At 43.0% G+C, this 22,106-nt stretch overlaps 1 protein-coding gene across 11 annotated transcripts in view; it reads left to right on the top strand.

Moving 5' to 3' along the window:
- Positions 1-22,106, top strand: part of Sgms1 (sphingomyelin synthase 1) — a 263,136-nt gene that overhangs the window by 1,889 nt on the left and 239,141 nt on the right. The window lies entirely within an intron of this gene.

Here is a 22,106-nt window from a genome sequence, read left to right as displayed (position 1 = left end):
CTCAGCCCCTGGTCAAGGGCAAATCAGCCCCAGCAGCCGCTGCCTCGTCTTCTCTCAGTCTTCACCCAGACTCGGGGCTGTCAGCTTCCTCTAGCCGGGCCGGGAGTCCCCGTCCAGCTAACGGATTCGCCCTGGCGCGTTCTGGTTAGCCTTCCCCAGAATTGGGGTGTCGCGAGTACAAACCGGGGCTGAAGGTTGCCATGGACCGCGAGCGTGGAGAGAATCCAGGCAGGTGCTTCCCATGTTTCCTTTCACCTTCAGACCGGTTAGACTTCCGTTGCTACACGCTGGTGAAACCAGGAACGGACGCTACTTTTCTAAAAGGAAGTTTATATAGGGTCCTGCCTACTATTTTAGCTCTCCTGACACTTACCTTCCTGATCCCATTAAGCTGTTTGGACAGGTTATTTTGCTTTCACACTGTGTGTGTGTGTGTCTGTGTCTGTGTCTGGTTGGCTGCCTGGTGTGGAAAAGGGGTGAAAGCTGGTAATGGTGTGCTGTGATCTCCCCACGGCTCTGGCTCTGTGGGCGTTGAACGTTGAGAAGGGGGGTCCTGAGTGGACCCCCAAGGAGGGGAAGCGGGACTGGTGACGTAGGCACGCCCCGGGAGTTGCCTGGGGCTGCCCAGGTATCACAGGGACAGCAGCTGGTTTGGCCTGTGCAGAAGGGCAGAGGGCTGGGCGTTTCATTGGTCCTGGTGTTGATGTCCACGGGAGAAGCCGGGTGGGGGGATGGGTGGCTGTCTGGTCAGTGCTTCAAGGGAAGCCCTGGGATGTTTGGTGATTCAGCAGGTGGCAGCTTTCCAGCTCTGAAGCCATCCATGCCTTGGCCTCAGCAGGCTAGCAAGCCAGCAAGCAGACAAGCACAGGCTGTGCCCCCGGCTGGAGGTGCTGGCATTGGGGAAACCTCCCAGGAGCTGCCTGCTGCCTGCTGCCTGCTGCCTGCTGCCTGCTGCCAGTAGCAGTTTACTTTTCTTATCTTGTTTTCTGTTTAGATTGGGTGCCCTGGGTTGCTTCCTGCCTTTTCTTAAACCTTATAGCATGTTTTATTTTATTTTTTAGTGGTATTGGGGTCTGAACTAAGGACGAGGGGGTACGTTACCACTTGAGCCACACCACCAGCCATGTATAGAGTGTTTTTGAGGCTCCAGCTCTGAGACCTTAGCAAGAAGAGTCAGCTGCCTCCCATGCAGCGTCAACGGTTGTTCTGCAGAGATTGATAGCTTTTTACCTTCTATTTCTGCTTCAGAGACTAGGAATTTATACATTCAGTAAAACAGTAATATATATTTCTGCAGTTCTTGAGTGTTGATAGTGAGCCATTTCAAGTATCTGGACACTTTTTTTGTTGAGGAAAATTGCTTCAAGGTCTGGATTAAATTGACACTGTAAGGACACATTTGTTCATTGGACAATCCCCAGCATCTTGTATAGAAGCTGACTTGTATTACTCAATAAATGCCTATTGGGCTGAAATTAAAACAAATTCTTTGTGATACAAAAATATCTGTTCACCATCTTCCTCATCTTTGCTTTTTTATCTGCATGTGGGCTCTTCAATGTTTTTAGTGTAAAGAATACAGTATGTATGTTGGATGTTTTTGTATATTGTAAGACATCATTGCCTCAAAAACTCAGTCATTTTACTTATCTTGTTAAAGGTCTCATTTTCAACTTGTGGCAGATGCTGCACTTCAGCTAGAAAAATTGGTGTGCTTTGCTAAATATCTCCTAAAAATCTAAAGGGATTCTTGAAGCTGTCAGTATCCTTTTTACAAAAACTAAAATGTTTCCCTTGTGAATTTCAATGCAGCTTTAACTTATACAAGTTCCTTTCTTGAAAGAGCATGGCTCAAGTGATAGAATGCTTGCGTACTATGCGAGATGCCTTTGGGCTCAATCTCCACTAAGGACAGGGGGTTGGGTGATAGACAACTTCTCTTATGACAGCTTTGTTCATGAGAGCTTCTTATAAAGCATTTCAGGAAAAGTGTACAATTCCTATAGAACTATTTTGGGGTATAAAAGTAAAAATTGTTTGGTCTGGACCATAAATGCCCAGGTCTTGGGTAGTTCAGTGAAGCCTATGGCTTCCCTTGTCTTCCCTCTGTTATTGTGCGTCCTCTCCAGTGGTTTACTGTCTTCCTCTAAAGACTTTCTTGGCCTGTGCTTACTTATTTAAAGCCCTGGCAGAGGTACTGCTTGCATTTTGCATGTATATATATATATATATATATATATATATATATATATATATATATATATATATATATACTTGACCACTTTTCTGATTTACACTTTCCTATCACTTCATGTGGATGTAGCTAACTGCTCAGTGATTCTTGGAAAAGCCATCTGCCTATGTCTGGGGTCATGATCCATCAAGGGCAGCTTCAGGCTGTTTTCTCTGGTAGTAAACAACATGCTGTTCTGGAGAAGCTTTGATGACATGCTTGGTCTGAAAGATTTTTGGCTTTTCTATTGAAGGTTCTTGACAGGAATATAAATATTTGTTTCTACTACATGGCGAGAGCTCCAGCTGCAAAGTTTGTCCTGTTAGTTAAGCTACCTTATCAAAAGGAGATTACATTTGGCTGGGGGAAGGGGAGTGAAGAAAGAGGAGGAGATGTTAGGTATGTGGAAAGCAAAAATAAGATCACAGTCAAGGCTTGCCACAGCAAGATGACCAGAGACATGGCTCAAGTGCTAGTGCTTATCTAGGAAGGGCAAAGTACTGACTTCAAACCCTAGTACCTGCCAATAACAACAACAACAGAAAAGCAAAGATGTGGATGCACACCTTTGCCAGAAGTTAAAATCCTGCTTCTTTTTAACTTACTATGTCAAAGAGGGAAAATCAGATTCAATAGCAGGTTGGGGATCCAGGGGACTGAAATTACTTTATATTGCAGAAAAATTTCCTTCCATTCCCAGTGGCCACCTTGATCTGTCCCTTTCATGATGCAGAGCTAACTAGGGGCTTGAAGTGAAGCAGCTCTTGTGTGTGAATACAGGTGAGTGTTGAGTGATTTTTTTTTTGGTCTTACAGACTTTTTGGTGCTGAGAGTTTAGCTAGTTAGTGTGTTCATTTCTTGCCCCTGATCCTCTAAAGTTTCTTGCTTGTTTTTATTTTTTTCTCCTTTCATTCCTATTCCATTCCCTTCTGTCAGAGGAGTCTGCTTTTAAGTGTTAGATATGTTTTTGGTTGAGTATGTTTCCTTCTTAAAGATGTTGAGTTACTTTGTGTGTGTTTTAAATTTGTGTAAGTGGTAATGTGCCATGCATTTTATTCTTTTTCATTCATCATTAAAGCCTCTTCTTGGCCAATGGGAATGTGGCTCAATGGTAGAGGGCTTGCCTTGCATATAGAAGGGCCCAGGTTCCATCCCCAGCACTGCAAAAGAAAAAACAGACACACCCATCCACTTCCTTTTTTTTTTTTTTTTTGCCAGTTCTGAGGCTTGAACTCAGGGCCTGGGCGCTGTCCCTGAGCCTTTTTGTGCTCAAGGCTAGCACTCTGCCACTTGAGCCACAGAACATTTCTGGCTTTTTTGAATAGTGTACTTGATTTAAGAGTCTCATGGGGACTTTTCTGCCAAGGCTGGTTTCGAATTGAGATCCTCAGGTCTTAGCCTACTGAGTAGCTAGGATTACAGGTGTGAGCCACTGGTGCCAACTTATACCCATCCATTTCTAAAACTTTTATATTATGACAATGTTCAGACATTCATGAAAGTAGAGAGTTTCTTTCAACATTTTATTTGTGATGTAAGATCCGGGTTTACAAAGTTTCTCTAGAGAATGCACTATGGCTGGTACTCAGTAGGGCTGCCATGACACTTTTCTATATCTAGTTCTTTTCACTCAACATAATGAATTTTAAAATATTCTTGTCAGTTTTGTTTTGTTTTTTTTGTTTTTTTTTGTTTTTTTTTGAGTTGGGAGTGATATTGTATAGTCCAGGCTGGCCTTGAACTTGAGATTTTCCTGTCTCAGCCTCCTGAGTATCATCACACCTGCCATGTTGTTCTTTTTCAATGTGATGAAATATATGTAACCTAAGTTTATTATGTGATCATTTTAAAGTGCATAATATGGTGGCATTATGTGCATTCACACTATTGTGCAACCATCACCACTGCTCATTTTTAGAACCTATTATTCCCTAAACTGAAACTCTGCTTAACCTACTGATTATGAAATTCCATACAGGGGTCAGATTTTTTTTGTTCCCTCTGTGTTCTAGTCCTCTGACTGTTTCAGTGCACATTTTTTATTTCAGATTTGCATCAGGTTTTATGTGCAGGAGAAGCTCTTCTTTTACTTTGCTTCAGAGGTTGGCCTGGTTTTTTATTGCTTTTTTTCCCCCCATAAACATTTTGGAATGCTTGTTTCCCACAAGGTATAGGAAATGTGATTGCAGTACATTGGATATCTCATCTGGGGAGAGCAGACACCTTTTGCTATATTGTCATTTGTCTATGAACATTGTCTGTCCATCGTTTAAAAACAGATTTTAAATGGAGCTTATAATTTACTCTGTCATATTGCCACTTTTTTTTGTTCTTATTTGGTTTGGGAATGGAATCCTCGTCCTCAGGCATGTTAAGTACATGCTATATCACTGAACTGGACCCCTTTTTACAAAGCTCACGTATTGTGAGGAGAGCACCTTTTTCTCTGCCTTTGATGTAGGTAGACTAATGGCTATTGGGACAAGTCTTTAAAAATCTCCTTTTTCTTTCACCACGCTTGAGACTCCCCCTCAACCCCACTGTAGCCCCAACTTCTTCCTTTCTCCCTTTTTTAGAGGAAGCCCCTACAGGGCTTTGGAAGAATTGAAGAGAGATAATGTAGGAGACATCTTGAGTATGGATCTTGAAACAGAGCTGTGAATCAGTGAATGTTGCTGTCCTAGCTTTCCTCACATTGGGTTTACCATTAATGGCATTCTTTTATCTGCTCCTAAGCAAAGAAGTGTCAATTTGGAAAGCCAAATGAATGAAGCAACCAATTAACAATGTACCCCTATATGTACAAGCTCATGCTTTTGTCTAGCTTTATTGGGTTTCACAGAAAGTATGGATACTTCAAGGAATTTTACAGTCAAGTGGGGAGGAATATACAACCAATATATAAGAAATGATTAGAGAACTCTGTATGACAGATGGTATATAATTAGGGTTAAGTGATGTGGTACCAGGGGAGTTATGAGAAGAAAGGAATCCTGCTTTGTGGGCTTTCATTTCACTTGGATGGCATTAGATGAGAGAAGAGAGAAGAGATGGGAGAAACTGAGTGTAATTAGCATTTCTTTTGGGGTTCTCAGTATTGAGGCCCATGGCAGTGAATATTGTGCTTCGTTTAAGGTCCTAAAATCAGTGTTTTGCAAGTAAGTGCAAGATAACTAGGAGCTCACTGACTTCTAGAACAGTAGTTAAAAGCACCAACTATGGAGTGCCTGGGTTGGGATGCTGGCCTCCCTATGTAGGATCCGTGTGACAGTAGGCAGGTTATATGAACCTTTTGTGCCTCAGTCCCTCTACAACTCTTCAGTGGGGTAAGCAGAACTGCCATCTAACAGGCTCTTGTGAAAACTATGTAAGTGTAAGGCACTTGCATAAGGTATATCAGCTTCCATCATTGTGACAAAATACTTGAGATAACTAACTTTATTGGGGAACAGGATCTTGCTACATAGCCCAGGCTGTCCTGAAAGTTGTTAAGCTGTCCAGGCTTGCCTTGAACTTGTGCCTCCAGCTGCTCCAGTGCTCAGATTATAGGCATTCACCACCATGCACAGTGATCATTAGGTTTTAAGGAGGAAATATTTATTTTGGCTCAATAGGGTTTCAGTCCACTGGCACTTGGTCTGAGGTGAAGCAATTACATCTCAGTGGGTGTGAGTATTGGAGGAAGCTCACCTCAAGGCATCCTGGAAGGAAAAGGATAGAGAAGGAGTAAGTTCCTAGTGACCTAACTTCCTTCCCTTAGGTTACAGGTCTTAAAGATTCTTCTACCTGCCGGGCACTGGTGGCTCACGCCTGTAATCCTAGCTACTCAGGAGGCTGAGATCTGAGGATCGCGGTTCAAAGCCAGCCCGGGCAGGAGAGACCGTGAGACTCCTATCTCCAATAAACCACCAGAAAACCGGAAGTGGCGCTGTAGCTCAAGTGGTAGAGGGCTCGCCTTGAGCTGAAGAGCTGAGGGACAGTGCCCAGGCCCAGAGTTCAAGCCCCACGACCGACAAAAAAAAAAAAAAAAAAAAAAGATTCTTCTACCTTCCCTTAGCATCCAAGGATGGGTCTTTGGGGAAATTGAAGATCCAACCTGTCACTCAAGAATAATATAAATGGTAGCTGTTGTTATGACTACTTTTGTTTATGCTCACCACTTCATTCCTAATAACTTTTCTTGAGGTGTATGGTACTTTAGACCCCAGAATTGGTTGGATTTTGTACAGCAAGACCTGGTTAGAAGCTGTTTAGTCCCATAGCGTTAGTGGGCATATGAAGCATGCTCAGATTGAAACTGAGTTAATAAGTACTGGAAAGTATGCATTAAGTGTGGAACAGATGATGTTCTCTGGGTATCCTTACTCAGAACTCTGGAATAGAGTAGGTAGAAGGATCAGATGGGGAGTATACAGGTTTCATTTTGCTTTGTTCCTGATTCTGATTAGATCTTTGCCACAGGTATAGGGATTCATCTGTGTTGAGAGCAAACCACATACCGGATGCTTGCTTTCCAAGTCCTTGACCCTTGAAATGGATGTTGCCAACTTCTCTTGGGAATAGGAGAGTGTGAAGCTCATGTGATTTGCTAGAGATGGTAGGAGAAGGAAGGTTCTGGAAAGAGGTTAGTGTTTAGAGCCCTGGCTAGTTGACAGAAAATCAGTAGGTGGTGCTGGTGAGGAGCCAGTCAGTACAGTTACATAAAGAGTTGTGATGCACAGGTTAGGCCAGCCAGGTGTTCTCATGACCTTGGTTGTTTACCAGCGTAAGCCAGTGTTCTCAAATTGCAGTGTGGATCAGAAGCTCCAGAAAGCCTGGTTACAGCACCCAGTGGTAGACTCCAGTTTCCCCAGGCAGGTAACTTGGGGCAGGTGGCAGCTAGTAATTCACATGTGTATGAGTTTTAGGTGCTGGTGACGGTGGTCCTTGGACTAGCTCTGAAAAATACTACCCAAAGCAATGCCCACGCCAGCCAGCTGCCAGCTTCTCCTGCCTCTACTTCCATTTCATCCAGTGGTATGATTTTAGAAAAGAGAACTGCTTTCTGCCTCATGAAATGAAAACTGAGCTCATGGGTACTCTTTAGCCAGTGCAGAGCAGAAACTTCCTGTCTGCTCAACAGTTTGTGAAGTGGCCCCAGAGCTATGATAAATGATGGAGAGAGAATACCTGGAAGTGTAAGGCAAGACCCCTACAGCAGCCTGAAGTGCCATCCAGTGCATCGTGTGTTTGGAAGACAGGATGATGGCCTAATTTATTTTCATTTTGTTGGTTTTCATCTTGCCTCCTATAGATCAAAGGGTGGCTTTCTGTGACTGCCATTTTACCCGTGGGGAAATTTAGTCACAGAGAAATTAAAATCATATTAAGACACAGCGATAGTGGAGAGGCAGCAGCTAATCTTATTTGACTGATTTCACTGTAGTGAAAGAGTGTAGGAAAAAAAGAAATAGGGATGGCTGTGGTTATTGCAGCAAGTCTGCTGTGTTGCAGTTCAGATCGCCTTTTCTCTGCCCTAACAGTGTTCCACGTAAAACCATGGAATTACTTTGTTTTTGTTCTTAAGATATATTTTTTTTTTATCGCAAAGATACTGTACAGAGGGGTTACAGTTACATGAGCTGGAATGACTTTTGGAATTGAAAAATTTTGTAAGCACTCTGCAGTAAGGTTAACCCAGATGAGGATAGTACAAGTTAATTGTATTTGAGGGTAAACACTGGCTTGGATTTGTCACTGGGTTGGTTGTTGTCAGACTTTCCCCTGGACCTGTAAAGATTTGTTTGCTTGAGAGGCTGTGTCTCAGCAGAAAGAAGGGAAGATTTGAGGAAGGTCAAGGAGGCTACAGAGGCCTGTGCAGGGGTGGGAGACACTCTCAGGTCTGGTGGGTCTCTACACCTCCGGTTGTGGGGCTTGAACTTGGTGCCTAGGCACTGTCCCTGAGCTTTTAGTGCTCTACCATTTAGAGCCATAGCTCCACTCCCTGTTTTCTGGTGATTAATTGGAGATAAGAGTCTCATGCACTTTCCTACCTGGACTGGCTTTGAACTGCACTCCTCAGATCTCATCCTCCTGAGTAGCTAGGATTACAGGCATGAGCCACCAGCATGGGGCTAATGTGGGTCTTAAAAACAGCAGCCAACAGAAAGCTTTGGGTGTGGGTTAGGTCCTGGTGAGCTTTGAGATAGATGAGTGAGGTGGGTCTGTCAAAGATGGGCATGTACATCCCCTGGTAGTTTGGTACAATATAGGTGTCATGAGTACAGTGTCCCAAAGCTGCAAAGTTCTGGATGTAATACTGGACCATGAAGGGCACCTGTTCCACAGAGAGCGCTGGAAGTCTCTGTTGACATAGGATGGTGTGGACAGGACCAGAAGTGATCTTTTCAGGTCTTACATTTCCCTTTGTGTTAACTTTGAAAGTCCCACTAGGTTTCTGTTTTTCATGAGCTAACTTAGACCACAGTGAGGCGTCTAGGCAGACAGGCACTGTTGGTCCAAATGTGAAGAGGGGGAATCTGGGACAGGATTGTGCTTCCAAGCTATTCTTCCCTTCTAGGAGCCCACAGGAACACCATGCATGCTACTCTCTCTGTGTCTGAAAAATTGCATCCATTTCCTGGGATTTTCAAATTTGGTGATGGTTACTGATTTTCTATCTTTCAAATAAGTCTTATTTTCCTTACATTTGGGCCAGAAGTGAAATTCTCCTTTCTTTCAGTGGTTCCAGTTTCTCCCCTTGTCCTCATGCCCTTCTGTAATACTCATACAAATAATGGAGAAGCTGCCAACCCATGTCTGTATGTGGAGAGTTTGCATTTGTGGACAACATACCATCAGGTCCCTGATTCCCCACAGCTGAACGGCATGGTCCATGGGTCACTGTACTGTTCGTACATATATATATATTTGTTCCTGGGGCTTGAACTCAGTGCTTGAGCACCATCCTTGAGGTTGTTTTTTTTTTTTTTTTTTTTTGCTCAAGGCTAGTGCTCTACCACTGGAGACACAATTCAACTTCTGGCATTTTTTAATGGTATACTGGAGATATGAATCTCAAGGTCTTTCCTGCCCAGGCTGGCTTTGAACTGTGATCCTCAGATCTCAGCCGCCTCAGTAGCTAGGATTATAGGCTTGAGCCACTGGCACCCAGCTTCACTATCCCCTTGATGAGAAATATGCTTGCTCAATTCAACACTGCCTTCTTCAGCCCCCCCCCCCCCCATTCTTCAGCAACATCAGTTAAGTGGCCTGTCCTCCAGCTGTTTTGTGTTTTCTAGGTTGTGTCTTCTCCTCCTGACAAGCTATGTGTGTTAATGTTGCCAATTGTGGGTGTTTGGTCTAAGTTGGATAAGACCTTCAGAAGGTCTATGGATATTATTAGTAATCTCGGGTTAGGGGGGTGGGGTGGGGGCAGGGAAAGATTCCCAAGAGTTGTAGATGAGGTGCAGGATGGGGACTGGAAAAAACCTTCGGTGATATGGACTGTCCCCTAAGGAGGTTAGAGGTTCAGCTGAGGAGGACATTCAGACAGGGTAGGGGGAGATGGAGAAATCCAGAGGGCTATCAGCAGCCACTATGGGCAGAGATTTTTACCTGGGTTAGGCTGATGGGTGGGCACCAATATCTCTACAAGAGGGTGAGATGCAGATGTGCAGGAGGCCAGAAGAAAAGAGGATTGTATTATCCTGAATTGAAGAGAGGATAATGTGATACATTGGCTGGTGGGGGAGAAGCAGATGGGCATTCCTGGCCTGCTGGAGAAAAGGCTGGCCATTGGACCAACTGGGGATTGTGGATGGCTGCCTGCCAAAGCCAGGCTGCCTGGTCACCTAAGATGGAGGGAGGGGGACAGACCTGACTGGCTGCCAGGGAGTGCACACCTGTGAGATTGCAGTGAACTTTTCCTTTTGGAAGGGCCCGGACAGTGAGTCCTCTGGGTAACTGCGAGGAACTGGGAAGGCCAGGACCCTAGCCTCAGGTGTTGCCAAGTCAGCTAGGGAGCAACAGGAAGAGCCCTGGACTTGCTTTGAAGTCCTTTGGAGAATGTTTTTTTTCTTCTTCTTTTCTTTTTTTCTGGTGTGAGATGTGAACAATAGCTATACTGCCCCAAATGATTTTGCCTGAAGATCCTTGGTGGTGCCAACAGGGTGCCTACAGTTGTTGAGGTGGCCTGAGGAGGTGGCAGCAGAGGGTGAGCCAGATAGTCCCCAAGGGGGCTGCTCCTTTTCCTCTCCTGTGACCATTCACTGGCCAGATGCAGTGTGAGGGTTGTTGCTATGCCTACCTGGCCTTCTGGCTACGAAGAGTCAGGGCTTTCCCTACAAGGACTGTGTTGTACCTGATCTTTCTATCTGATCTCATCCCAGATAGTCTGTCAGAGTTGCCCTTTTGGGCTGTCAGGTCATTCTTCCCACCCTGTGATCTTTAGTGCACAGGATATCACTATATGTTCTTCTATGGAAGTCTCTAGCTTGATAATTGGGCATTGGCTTTAGACAAGGTGAAATCTAAAGTCATTTGGACTTTTCAATATGTGGTAATCAAGTACAAATAGGAGACGTGTCAACCGGTGATCACCCAGGCCTACGAACGGCTCTGCCACACATTTACAAGGTCTGTAATTTGACATTTGCGTTTATTGCTGCCGCTCATGCAGGGACCGACACCTGAGTTAACTTTGAAAGGCCCTACCAAGTTACCACCAGCTGGCCGGGCAGCAGTCCAAGTTTCCACAGGGCCCTCACAGGACTGGCTTTTCCCCTCCCTTTGATTTTAAAAACAGAGACAGGTTCCTAAGAACACTCAGGACTTTCTCAAACCTCATTTTGGCCCATTGTTTGACATTCTGACAGTACCCAGAGGTTCTTTCTGAGGTCTGTGGATGGTTTTCAGGAAGACACCAACACAAGATACACAATTGGGGTGTATTTGTATCAAGTAGGGGATACCGTCAGAGCTCTTTGTGAATTCACTGAGAAGGTGACTGGAAGGTCCATTTTCATGAAAGTGGATAAAAACTTACGATTATGCCTCTGAAGAGTTTGTCCTTATGGCCCTTTCCTCCATTGTTTTAGAGGAACTTTTGAGAAATGACTGTCTAATAGGAAGAAGGCACATGCTGAGAGCATCATTGAGGTAGCTGGGGCTTGGCATGTCTGAGTCTTACAGATGGAAGAGGTTCTGTTTTGTATTGGAGGAAATAAAATAATATGGCTGGTCTCACTGGAGAAGGTGATGCTGCAATGTGGTTTTGTCCTCCACCCAGCAAGAAGAGAAGATTAAACTCACTGGGAGGAGAAGCAGAGGACCACTTAGAGTAGGAGCTGCTCCTCAGGCCTGCCAGATCCCTTGGGGACTGGACACGGATCTAGAGAGGAGAGTCTAAGGACATTTGGGCTGTTGATGTTAAAAGCACCTGTGCTAGGTCCTCGGCTTGAAAAGTCTACAGCAACTTGTGTAAGTTCGAAAATGCATGACTTTTGACTTCAAGGCAAGGCTATGGAAAGTGCTATGTAGCCCAGGGCTGACCTTGTAAGCCTTCTGCTTCAGAATCTGTACAGTGGTCTATAAGGCAACCCTTACTAACATCTAGAGGAATAATAACAAAGCTTCTCTAAAAACATTGGTATGTGCAAGGAAGTATATACTGCTTTTGTAAAAGAAATAAACTACTGATAGTAGCGGCTGGCTGCCATCTATGAGGTGGCTCTCTTTCTGAGCACTAAAACATGCTGATGAGCTTGGCTGGTATGAGTCCTACCTGCAGTAAGCTTTAGTCAATGAGGGAGAGACAGGCCATACTCACTTTCTCATAAAAACCTTCTGTAAATACTCCTGGGGGAAATAAAACAATGACTCCCTAACATATTCTATCACCTCATGCATTCCTTTGAGTACCTATTAGTAGCTACTTGTCTGTCCTGAAATTGCTGATTTTCTAGACGGTGTGAAGTGGTTAAGGAGGTGATGTGTCTGTAGCCGATCAATGCTGTACCGCTGTCTGCTCTTCCTTGTAGCCTGTGGCAGAAGGGTGTGGTGGAAGCTCATCTCTGATAAGATGTAACTACTATTACCCTCTGGATTTTTTCCTATAAATATTGAATACACACTAAATAAACATTTTGATGAAGAAGCAGAAGTGGAATGCCATAAGGAATTATATTATCAAAGCTAAATCCTACTGTGCTAGAATGGACTTCTAGCTTACAGGTTCAAAGTCTTATAAACATTTTTACACTTTCATTATTAAAATTATAGTAGAGTTTGGTATTGTGGTAGAGCAACTTAATTTCTTAGTACGTATGATCAGGTGTCGGGAACATTCATGAGATTGCATAGATCTTGATTTTGAACCAGGCTGGAGGAGGGACAAGTGAGGCATTTATTTTATTTTGTTTTTGTTTTTTGTTTTTTTTTGGGGGGGGGCACGGTCGTGGGGCCTGAACTCTGGGCCTGGATGCTGTCCCTCAGCTCTTCAGCTCAAGGCTAGCGCTCTACTACTTGAGCCACAGCGCCACTTCCGGCTTTTTTGTTTTTGCTTATGTGGTGCTGAGGAGTCGAACCCAGGGCCTCATGCATGCAAGGCAAGTGCTCTACCACTGAGCCACCTTCCCAGCACCTTTTATTTTGTTTTTTAAGACTTGTTTTGGACTGTTATTTTGGTATGATCTGCCAATATAATACCCTGTGAGTGGTAGTTTGCTTCAGACTTACTGAACTCACTGCCCTTCTCCCCCGCCCCCCAGCTGGTATTGAGGTATAGAGGTATAGGCCTTGTATTTATTAGGCAACTACCCTACTACTCTCCAGTCCTGCTTTGTCCGTATGTGACTTTGCTTATCTTTAACTCCTGGACTTGAGTGTTTCCTTGGTGATGGTGATGCAGATTCATTTGAGTAGTTCTGTCCCTGAGCTTTGTGTTCTTTGTGGAGGAGGCTTTTTTGGGCTAATCTTATAAGCAGATGTGCGAGTACTGCCTTGTGCATCTTCCCCTCCCCTCCCCCACACTTTTTTTTGTATGCACTTTGCTGCTTCATAAAACCCTTCAGCCTTGGCTCTGGAAGTGTGACGAGAGCTGTAATACCTTTCAAGATAACAGAGCTGCTTCCTGAATCTCCATCTGTATCTCAGCTCTCACTGCTTGGACGCTAATTTCAGCATTTCCCTGGAGAAGAATAGCAGAGCATCTTTACAGCAGAAACTTGTGGGAAATGTTTGCTCTCTCAGGGCTCTTCAGTGTCCACTGTCAACCATTTTTCCTGGAAGCAGTGATTGATTGTAAATGTGTCCTTTGATATTAAGAAATGTTCTGTGTTGGTGCTGTTATCTGCAAAGCACAGTGTTAGAGCTCTCTGTTATTCAAGCAGACTTTTAGAATACAGAATAACCATCCATCCTATCTTTGTACAGCCAACAAAGATGTTCCAACATCTTTGGACATGCAAGTACTTGACAGAGTCTCTTTGTTTGAAGGCATTGTGTTTGCCATTAGCTGGAAGAGATTTTTTATTCTAGGACACATCTGCAATGCCCATTTTGCATTTGAAAATGAGTCTTGGGATGCTAACAGTTCACATTAAAATTTGGTACTCTGTTCGTGTCACTGATGTCATGCTGATGTGGTGATCATCCACTTAGTGATGCAATCATTGATTGTGTGCCTTTCAAGGATGCCAGAAATGACATTTAAAGAAATCTTTCTATTCTTTGCCTTTCTAGACTGAAGCTGAAGATCAGATTTTGCCTAAGTGTAGAAATTGAGGACAACTTTGAAAGATTCTTACATGTATTGTATATAGAAGTGTGTATCTTAAATTGAGTATGGTATCACGTAACTAATCACAGCATTCTGGAGACATTGAAACAGGAGTTTCCTGAGTTTGACACCGTCCTAGATTATATAGCAAGATTGTCCCAAAGCGAGACAAAGGAAGCTTGTGTTTTATTTGTAGGTTTTAGAATATCGCATTGTGTTATATTTTATACTTTAAAATGTAGTATTAAGATGGTAGGGGGAAACAAAGGAGGAGGCAACAATGCTCGATAGGAAATGTACTCATTACCTTGATCATGTAATTGTAACCCCTCTGTATGGTATTTTCACAATTAAAAGAACTTATTAATGATAAAAAAAAAAAAGAGCTGCGCACCTGTAATCCTAGCTACTCAGGAAGCTGAGATCTGAGGATCACAGTTCAAGGCCAACCCGGGCAGGAAAGTCCGTGAGACTCTTATCTCCAATAAACCACTAGAAAACCAGAATTAGTGCTGTGGCTCAAGCGGTAGAGCGCTCGCCTTGAGCTGAAGAGCACAGGGACAGCACCCAAGCCCAGAGTTCAAGCCCCACAACCGACCAAAAAAGAAAAAAAAAGAAAAGTAAAAAAAAAAGATGTGACAGAATATTTGTCTATAATTTGCCTTTAGAAAGCATAAATTTTGGTGTTTCAGCTAAGATTTTAGCTACTCAGGAAGCTGAGATCTGATGATCGTGATTCAGAGCCAGCCCAGGGCAGGAAAGTCCATGAGACTCTTCTCTTCAGTAAACCACAAGAAAACCAGAAGTAGTGCCGTGGCTCAAGTGGTAGAGTGCTGGCCCAGCTGTGCCCAGTCCCAAGGTTCAAGCCCCACAACCGACCAAAAAAAATAAAAAGTAAATTTCACTGTATTCATTTACTATTTTGTTGAATGGCAACTGCTTTTGTACAATGTGTTCATATTACTGTGCAACCATTACCACTATGTGTCTCCAGAACTCCTATGCTATTCAAGGTGAAGTTCTGTACACACTCATCAACATGTCTCATTTTTTTCCCCTAGCAACTACAGTTCTCCTTTCTATGTTTGACTATGTACTCAGAAGTCAAACATCTTGTTGTATCCACCCCATTTCCTTTAGCATCCTACTTTCAATGTTAGTACATTGTGAAACACATTTTAGGATTTCCTTCTTTTTTTTAAAGACTAATATTCTATTATGATAGCCATGTACCATGCTTTGTTTGTTCATTCTTGGGCTGGTGTAAACATGGGCATACAAACGTCTGTTTGAGTGAAACATCTTTCAGTAAGCTTTTAAAATTTGAAGTAAAATGCTTTTTAAAAGATATGTCTTCTTTTGATGGATCAGTTTAAGTCAGTTTAGTCAAGGAAATTCCTAGCTCACCCACATCAAACTCTTTCAGCAGCATTTAGCTGGAAGCACTAGTGTTGCTTGAGGTCCACAGAGCAGTTTTATAACACTTCAGGGCAGTTGCACCAGCAAACTTGGCAGCAGCCTTGGGTAAAGCTGGTCAGGGTTGTTGGAAAACAGCCTGGTGTTTTCATACCTTTTGCTTTGATAGCTCCTGCCTGTCAGTACCTCTAGAGAGAAAAATCTGGTAATAGCGTTTGCTTCCTCAGTTCAGTCTGAGCTGCTTAAATTCCCATCAGAACCCTTTCTGGATGTGTGGATAAGAACTAAGTGGTATGCTTATCTGCAAGCTTGGCTGACTGCAGCAGCTCTGTACTTTCTGTTGAGGGATGATAATCAGGAAGGAGGCTGAGGTTCTGATATACAAGCTGTATTTGCATAGCGAGCACTCTGGATTTTTTGTGTGCCCTTCCCCCGCTCCTCCCCCTCCCCCTAATCTGTGTAGTGTTGGAGGTCCTATGGAGGTTATTAGAGCAGCGTATTTTCCCTCCACCTCTATGTGGTGGTCTAGTGGTTTGTGGTAGTCCTTCTGCAACATGTTACAGATGCTTTTGGGAGGGGAGGGGGGGAGTCATAGGGAGTTTAGTCTCACTTCCTGTTTTGTAGACATACAAGTGAAATGTACTAGTATAGGCCTGATAAGCATGGTCAAGTCTATTTGCTTACATTCAACACATTTTCTCCCTTTCTTTCTTTCTCCCCCACTCCCCCTGCTCCCTCCTTCCCTCTCCCCTCTCCTCCCCTCCCCTCTCCTCCCCTCCCCTCTCCTCCTTTCCTTCCCTCCCCTTCCCTCCCCTTTCCTTTCCTTCCCTCCCCTTCTCCTCTCCTCTCTCCTCTCCTCTCCTCTCCTCTCCTCTCCTCTCCTCTCCTCTCCTCTCCTCTCCTCTCCTCTCCTCTCCTCTCCTCTCCTCTCCTTTCCTCTCCTCTCCTTTCTGCCACCATTGGGGCTTGTACTCAGGCCTGGGCACTGTCTCAGCTTTTATTTTTTTTTATTTTTTGGGTCCGGTTGTGGGGCCTGAACTCTGGGCCTGGGCACTGTCCCTCAGCTCTTCAGCTCAAGGCTAGCGCTCTACCATTTGAGCCCTAGTGCCACTTCCGGCTTTTTTCTTTTTGCTTATGTGGTGCTGAGGAATCGAACCCAGGGCCTCATGCATGCAAGGCAAGTACTCTGCCACTGAGCCACCTTCCCAGCCCTGTCTCAGCTTTTTATGTTCAAGGTTGGTGCTCTACCATTTGAGTGACAGCTCCATTCTGGCTTTTTGGTGGTAAATTGGAGATAAGAGTCTTACGGACTTTCCTGTCCAGGCTGGCTTTGAACTGTGATCTTTAGATATCAGACTCAAGTAGGAACGATTATAAGCACAAGCCACTGGTGTATAGAAGTGTGATTTCAGAGATTTGAAATATACTGTATGCTGACATTTCACAGGCATAGTGAGGATGTGCTTGGGCCTTTGCCGGGGGCGGTGTATCCTTCTGGATTGATCTCAAGTAAGCTGTTGGGGTGAGGGGGAAGGAAGGCTATACTCTTGAGAGTTTGAACTTTAGGGTCTTGCTCTTGCTAAGCAGACATTCTTCTACTTGAATCATACCTCTAACCCATTATGCTTTCATTTTTCAAATAGTATCTTGCTGTTCGTCTGGGCTAGCGTGGATTGCTATTTTGTTATTCTTCCTTAATAGCTAGGGTGACTGGCATGTATCACTGTACCAGCTTTTGAGATGAGGGTCTTGAGAACTTTCTTTTTTTCCCCTCCAGGCTGGTCTTGAACTTCCACCTTCCTAATTTCTGTCTACTGAGTAGTTAGGATTACACCTGTGAGCCACTGTGCCTGGATATTGTTTCTTTTCTGACTGCAGTGTATTATGTGGCCTAGCTTTTCTTTAACACTCATGCTTTCTCAATATATACATATTGCAATACTTGGGATCGAATCCAGAGCCTATATTAGGCAAGTGCTGTACCATTAAGCTACATCCTCAGCATCCCATTTGGAGATGATGTAACTTACTGGATTTTTAAAAAAGTTTACTGAACTGCCTGTGAAAACTGTCTTGCTTATTTGTGAAGCCCAGAAACATGTGTGAAATGAGAGTGAATATCAGCCAGTAATAGGCATGCATTATGGTATAATGAAAACAAAATCAAGACTTGTGGCTTTGTGAGCAGGATGCAGTTGCAGGGCCCAGTGGACATGGAGCAAATTACTTGAGTTGTCTTAAAGTTAAATGTAGAGATTCTGTAATGGTTATTACCTGGGTTTTCCTCTCCAGAGACAAAAATTTTATTAGAAAGTACTTAGAATTTTCTGTTATTTTCTTTGGTCATTTACCATTCCAGAGGCTATAAATGTAGAAATGGGGACAGTCTAGCCTGACTGAGAAACTCTGGTTATTGTTCATTTGAATTCAGTTGCTGGAACTTTTCCATTTCCATTTCTTCCCCTACTTTTTTTTTTGGCTGTGGAGCATGATGTTTAAAGAAAAAAATTACAGTAACTGTTTATCCAGAACTCTTTGACAATGTATTAGCCTGGAGAGCTAGGTTTTTTTTTTTTTCTCTCAAGGGAATAGAGATTTTACATTTTTATTAAGAACTTTTCTTTCATCATTGAAGTATTTAAATGTTCAGAAAAATAGTCTAATACATTGAACACACACACATAGGCCCAGTTTTATCAAATATTAACATTTGTATTAACATTTTATATTCATACATGCATATAAAGTGTATACGTATGCATGTGTAGTGTGCATATACTTTAAATGCCACGTGTTCAGAAGCATTGGTTATCTAGTCTTGCTCTCACATGCCTGTGACAGTGCCTTGAGAGCAGTGAACGCTAAAATAGCCTCCGAACCTGTGAACTTTCTCTAGTAGCCTTTTCACTTCTTCCCCAGTTCAGATACTATAGACCAAGTCAGACACTATTGATCAGGAAGAAGTATAATACAAAGTTCACACCGCGATACAAATGTCACTTAATAAGGACTGCCTTCAAGGAACTTTTGGTTTAAGTCACAGGACTTTAGTTCCTATAGAAACCAGAACATTCTCCCTGCATCTGAGAGGCACAGATGGCTGTTTATCTGAAGTTTCATTGGAATGAATTTTACTGGATAGGGACAAGACACTTGGATCATTGCTGTAGAGTAGGAACAGTTAGTAGAGAATTAAAATGAGGTAGTTAAGGGCTGCCATACTGACCTCTGAGGGTAATATCAAGAGAAGAATACAAATGGGTACCAGGGGCTCATGTCTATAATTCTAGCTACTCAGAAGGTTAAGTGTGGAAGGATCATGGTTAGAGGCCATCTTGGGCAGAAAAGTTCTTAAGAATCTATCTTGAAAATAACCAGCAAAAGGCAGGGCTTGATGCCTGCCTCAAGTGATAAGAGCATCAGCCTAGCCAGCACAAGGCTCTGAGTTCGAACCCTGTTGTCACAAACCAGTGGCCAGAGAACATGACTGTAGAGCTTTTCCATACACTGTGTAATTCTAGGAGGTGCTTAGAAAGATGAGTATAAATGGTCAAGAAGTTACTTTCTAGATGTTCCATCACCCAGATCTAGAGCTGGGTAACTAGTCTTTTGCCTTACTATCTTTCAATCAATTCTGCTAAATTGCCCCATTATAATGGAAAAGCAGTTTATAGATGACTTGAAAGAGGCAGTTGGATGTGATTGTTTGTGTTTGAAATGTGTTCACCATGAAGTATATTCTTCTTCCCTCCCCATATGGAATGTCACTGATGACACTATTTTGTATCTGTGTTCTCCTTTCGTTTATCCATACACATGATCCTCACATTAACATTGAGTGCTAGATGGATGAGATTATTCCTATTTTATAGATGTAAAAAGAGAGAGGGAAAGGAGTAGAGAAACTTGACCCTAAAGTTAGTTAGTTGTTAGTGCTGAAGAGACCAGGCTTAAGTCTCAGAGTCTCTTCTTTCTCTTTCATAATGGGCAGATCCAGCGTACATCAAAACAGTGTTTTCACATTTCCTTATTCCGAAGGAAAACTGGTCAGAGTAGTTGTGTTGGAAGAGTTTTCTGTGTGTCAACTTTGCTTAGTAGTATTCTTGGAAGTTGTTAATTTCCTTCATCCTCTTTCTATTCTGCTTAAGTGGTATGTTTCATTCAGTTGGCGGAATAACCAAAGCCCATCAGTGTTCTAAGGTCTACATTGGACAGAGATGAAGGATTTATCACATTTCAATTGGTCAGCTTGGAACTATTACTAGCTTGCTATTTTTCCTGCTTTGCAAACTAATAAAAGGACAATAAAAACTTCTCTACTTCTAAATTGTACACTTTCCATTCTGTTAATTCCTTTTAAAATGAACTAGTTTTTTTTTTCCATTCTAGAATTCTGGAGTCTTCACATCAACTTCTGTAGAGCAAAGAAAATGGCTCAACAGTACTTAATGGTTAGAATCTTAATTTTCAGTACGTACTGAATTTTAGACATTGCAGCATTTAAAACTCAGCCATTACAGGGAAAGTATTCCTATATGTTTTATTCAGTTCTGTGTTCCTAATAGCAAAGATGAAGGCAGAATGAGATTAAACACAAGGGCAAAACCAGTCAGGACACAACCAAAATATTTGGACAGCTTGCATATTGTGGGTGGTACCCCTTTTGTTCATTCTTCTGTGGGGTGTGTGCATTCTGTTGAAAATCTAAAAACTAAGTAGTTCTTTGTGTCCATTCTCATTCCTGTATTTGCTCTTTGAGTTATTCCCACTCTTCCTCTCCAGCCCCCCAAGCCTTTTTTGGTTTCTAATTATCCTTCTCAGCTGTTAGCTAGTTCTAACACTGTTATCTCCTAGCCATACAGACAAATGCTTTTCACTTCATCTTCTCATAGCATTTTTCAGATTATTTTCTTTTTTTTTCTGTAATTAGGTATTTGTACTTCTCTGTCCTGCTGTCTTCCTAGATTCAATAGCTTGAAGTCAAGTTGACTAGAATATGTGTGGTAGGAAATGACCCTCAAGATAATTTGCCTTGTAGCTTTATTTTAGAGAGATGACTAAGCACATTCCACAATCACTTGTTTGATGGACTTGGATTAGAAACCAAGCTTCCTGACCCTTCAACACCTCTCAGAATCTCTGCTGACTTCTTACACTAACTCCTGAGGGTCTCCTGTCTCCCACCATCATTGCTTTAGCAAGGGCTTCACAACTATTTGGCTGTCACTTTTCACTCCTTCCCTACAAATGTCAGATATCTAATTGCACCATTCATCAAGTCTTACCTAGTCTAAATTTTTGAGGCTGGGACTCACTATGTAGCCTAGCTTGCCTCAATTTCTTGATCCTCTATGCTATCCTGTTTAGCCTCTTGCTGACTCTGTGTGTGTGTGTGTGTGTGTGTGTGTGTGTGTGTGTGTGTGAGAGAGAGAGAGAGAGAGAGAGAGAGAGAGAGAGAGAGAGAGAGAGAGAGAGAGAGAGAGAGAGAAATAGAGAGAGAGAGGGAGAGGGAGAGGGAGAGGAAGACAGGGGGAGAGGGAGAGGGAGAGGGAGAGGAAGACAGGGGGAGAAGGAGAGGGAGAGAGAGGGAGAATATATCAGGGTCTGCATAACTCAGGCTGGCTTGGAACTCGATATATATCCCAGGCTGGCCTTGAACTTGTAATCCTTCTGCCTTAGCCTCTTAAGTATGCAGTTAATAGGCACATGCCACCACACCTAGCTCTGTCTGATTGTTAAATGCTAGTAAAAAAAAAAAGATTAAATTCTAGTAAAAAAAAAAGATTTATCAGCAGTAAAATACACTTTAGGAGGTATATAGTTATGTCTTAGTTTGGGCTTTAACAAGAATACCACTGATTGTCTTAGAAAACCACCCCCTCCCCCAAAAGAAAAAAAAAACTAACCAAAAATCCAAATACTTCTTCCTTACATTTTGGTAGGCTAGACTTTTGTGATCAGGGAGCCAGCCAGCATGGTTGGATTGTGGTGAGAATTCTTCCTAGTTCATAGGCTGATGCTGCCTCTCTGGGCCTGGGCACTGTCCCTCAGCTCTTCAGCTCAAGGCTAGCGCTCTACCACTTGAGCCACAGCGCCACTTCTGGCTTTTTCTGCTTATGTGGTGCTGAGGAATCAAACCCAGGGCCTCATGCATGCAAGGCAAGCACTCTACCACTGAGCCACCTTCCCAGCCCAGGGCTGATGCTTCTTTACATAACAGAAAGACCATCTCTTACCTGACTGTGATCCCATCATGACCTAATGCTATCCTAATGGTCCCATCATCAAATACCATTCCTTTGGAGGTGAGAGCTCAACCTACAATCTTTGAAGGGACACAAACATTCAGTTCAAAGCAAGTTGTGAGTTTCATTGTATGTATTTGTTCATGTAACTCCCAGTACAACCTATAGAACAGTTCAGACACCTTTCCGTTTCTCTGGTGTTTATTTGTACCTAAACACTTCTTTCCCCTAAATTCCTGATCTGTTCTTTCTTGATAGTTTTGCCTTTTCTAGAATGTCATATTCAGACCATAACTGCTTCATACTGGCTTCTTTCTCTTAGCATTGGAGATTCAGCCATGCAAAAAAGCATGTTACCATGGAGATTTCTGACACTAACTCAGTGCTCTGTTCCTAAATTCACATTTCATACATGAAATAAGCTAATTATAGGTACGGTGGAGGGTTGCTATTG

The sequence above is a fragment of the Dipodomys merriami genome, unplaced genomic scaffold, assembly GCF_024711535.1.
Source record: "Dipodomys merriami isolate MVZ:Mamm:240054 unplaced genomic scaffold, mDipMer1.0.p SCAF_14, whole genome shotgun sequence".
NCBI classification, from domain to species: Eukaryota; Metazoa; Chordata; class Mammalia; order Rodentia; family Heteromyidae; genus Dipodomys; species Dipodomys merriami.
This window is presented reverse-complemented; position numbering and strand designations above follow the sequence as displayed.